The sequence below is a fragment of the Eurypyga helias genome, unplaced genomic scaffold (assembly GCF_000690775.1).
Source record: "Eurypyga helias isolate BGI_N326 unplaced genomic scaffold, ASM69077v1 scaffold16608, whole genome shotgun sequence".
NCBI classification, from domain to species: Eukaryota; Metazoa; Chordata; class Aves; order Eurypygiformes; family Eurypygidae; genus Eurypyga; species Eurypyga helias.
This window is the reverse complement of record NW_010266618.1, coordinates 22,404-25,661: the sequence shown is the minus strand read 5'-3', so window position 1 is coordinate 25,661 and position 3,258 is coordinate 22,404.

Sequence of the window (3,258 nt, the reverse complement as noted above, 5' to 3'; positions counted from 1 at the left end):
TTCAGTTTTACAACCAAACGACTGCCCAAGAACCTGGAAAGACCATTTTCTTCTCCCTGGTCAGCACCCTTGTTGCCTTTGCCCTGCTGGCCCCCAGCTCCAGAGTCACCTTGCAGGCTCAGGTGCTGCAAGGGCTGGCCTTTATCCTCACCGACACTTAGGAGGACCCACCACTTTACAGCCATTTATTTTACTTCTGGGCGTTATACATGCCATCTCTAAGTTCTTGTACCATTAAACTTAATTACCTGAGTTGAATTTAACTTTTGAAAAAAGAAACTCAAGCTACAATTCAATTTGAGACCAAAATTTTGGACTTGCAGTGTGTCTACTATTACTTCTCTCCCCCCCTTCCCTCCTTTCACTTATTCTAGAGATTATATAAAAACTTATGACAATTATTTTTGAAAAGCCTTGGCAGTGTCTATCAGGTCTACAATTCCAATGTTTTTCTTTGGGAACTTTATGAAAAATATATCAGTAAAACCTGAGATGAGTTCTCAGTGAGAGATTATCCATATTGAACATAAAATGCTGGCTGATTGACTCCACTAGAATTCACATCAGGCCTTAAATGCTTGTATGCTCTTGGAAACACATTTTATTTCAGTGCTAGGAGATTAGGTACAGACAAAGCAGAAAATTTAAAACACTTTTCTGAAAAGTGATGAAAGTGATCACCTGAGGTGAAATGTCTGTTATGAGAAAGGGATTCACATCCTGGTAATAAAAGAACTTTATTTCTTTCTGAGATATAACACAGAAGAAAATAACAAGATTATTTGATTCTGTTTGCACACCTTTCATCTAGCAAACTATGAATTCATTCAAATTTTAGTTCAGAGATTCCTATTGCACTGGTGAAGAAGCTGAAAACAAAGCAGAAAAGGTCTAATTCCTTTTCCCATATCTGTCACAAACAGTTTTCTTAGCCTTCAGCTTTTTTCTGTCAGTCATGCTGTTCTGGAAATTGAGCCAAAAGCACTTTCCTTATCCAAGGAGAAAAGAATGACTAATTGTAAACATGGAGACCCTACTTGGGATGACCTTTACAGAAAGAGATCAAAATACAGAGAGGACTTGATTTTTATTCTAGTTACAAAAATGTTACAATTATGTCAATCTCCTGATTTTAATAGAGTTATTTATGTCAAGAAGTTTACTGGAACTATTGGACAAAGTCCAGAGAAGGGCCACAGAAATGATCAGAGGGCTGGAGCACCTCTCCTATGGAGACAAGCTGAGGGAGTTGCGCATGTTCAGCCTGGAGAAGAGAAGGCTCCAGAGGCACCTTATAGCACCTTCCAGTACCTGGAGGGGCTGACAAGAAAGCTTGGGGGGGACTTTTTACAAGGGCCGGTAGTGACAGGACAAGGGGTAATGGGTTTAAATTGAAAGTGGGGAGATTTAGATTAGATATCAGGAAAAGAAATTCTTCCCAGAGAGGGTGGTGAGGCCCTGGGACAGGTTGCCCAGAGAAGCTGTGGATGCCCCATCCCTGGAAGTGTTCAAGGCCAGGCTGGATGAGGCTTTGAGCAACCTGGTCTAGTGGAAGGTGTCCCTGCTCATGGCAGGGGGATTGGAACGGGATGGTCTTTAAATTCCTTTCCAACCCAAACCATTCTGTGAATCTATGATTTATATGAATTTTTGCAGACAGACCTTGAGTGATACATTTTTATAAGGCAACAAGAAATGGCTGCATGAGGATTTATCATGCAAAGTGCACATTTCTCTTGTTCAATCCTTATCATATTGCTGATGCATTGTTTCAACAGCCAGAAATTATTTAGCCTGGAAAACCCATAAATATAACTTTCAAATCTGCCGTATAATAACCTGACAATGAAGCAGCAACAGGAGTAAGTTAATTGTATGGGACGAAACTCCTCCTGTAAGGAGGAGCCAAAACATATTGCATAACTGAGCAGTTTTTTTTAAAGAGATAAATTATTCCTTAATTCCTTCCATTATCAGGCCAAGGGGAAAAGCACATCTGTCAGTCTTTTATATGACTCGTCTGGATCCTAGAGCAGGAGTGCTTCTGTCCCAGCCACTGATTATCTAGAAGTATCCAGTACCTTCCTCTGTGAAATTCCCCTGTATGGATTTCCTTCCTGCAAAACTCTGCAGAAACTTTCCAGTTTAGCCTCACATTTCACAGTGACATCTGTTCTGGAGACACAGCCATTTGCACCAACGAGGACGTGCAGAGAAGTAAAAAACTGATTTTCCTTCCCTGGGTTCTCACAGACACTGCATCTGGCAGGTATGTCAGTGATGCCCATGTGTGGTGATTCATCCTCATTTTCCATTGTATTCAACAGGAGAGACTTGTGTTTTCCAGGAGCCTCTATTTCTGGCACCTATGACCTGAGGGAGGTTTTCAAAGGGCTAGGTGTGACTGATGCATTCATTAACTATGCTGTTCTATCTGGAACTGCTGAGAAGCTGATTGCTTTGAAGTTTGCGGACAAAAGTAGTCGCTTGTGTGCCTGATGTAACTGCTGGTCTTGACCTTGTCTAGGAAGAGGCTTGGGCCAGGGTCAGAGGACCTGGTGTCTGGGAGTGGTGAGCAGGGGCTGCAGCAACTTTCCACTCCCTCCCTGACATGCTGAATGCTGGTGCACGTCTTGGGAGAAAACAGAAGAATCATTGAAGAAGCTCTGCTGTTCAAAGCAGTTCCTCCCTGAAAACAGTAGCATCCTTCAGAGGGCTGGAGCACCTCTCCTATGACGAAAGGCTGCGAGAACTGGGCTTGTTCAGCCTGGAGAAGAGGAGGCTCCGAGGAGACCTCATTGCAGCTTTCCAGTATCTGAAGGGGGCCTACAAGGGTACTGGGAGAGGACTTTGTACAAGAGCCTGTAGTGACAGGACAAGGGGTAATGGGTACAAATTGAAATCAGGGCGGTTTAGATTAGATGTCAGGAAGAAATTCTTCACAGAGAGGGTGGTGAGGCACTGGAACAGGTTGCCCAGAGATGTCATGGATGCCCCAGCCCTGGAAGTGTTCAAGGCCAGGCTGGATGTGGCTTTGAGCAACCTGGTCTAGTGGAAGGTGTCCCTGCCCATGGCAGGGGGGGTGGAACTAGATGATCTTTAAGGTCCCTTCCAACCCAAACCATTCTATGATTCTATGATTCTATGACAGCCAAGCATTAGGGCTGGGCTGAAAGATTCATGCTATCTATGTAGGCAGGCCTAGACTTGAGAAAAATAGCTTGCCTTTGCTGGAGTTAAGCAACAGCTTCTTTTGTT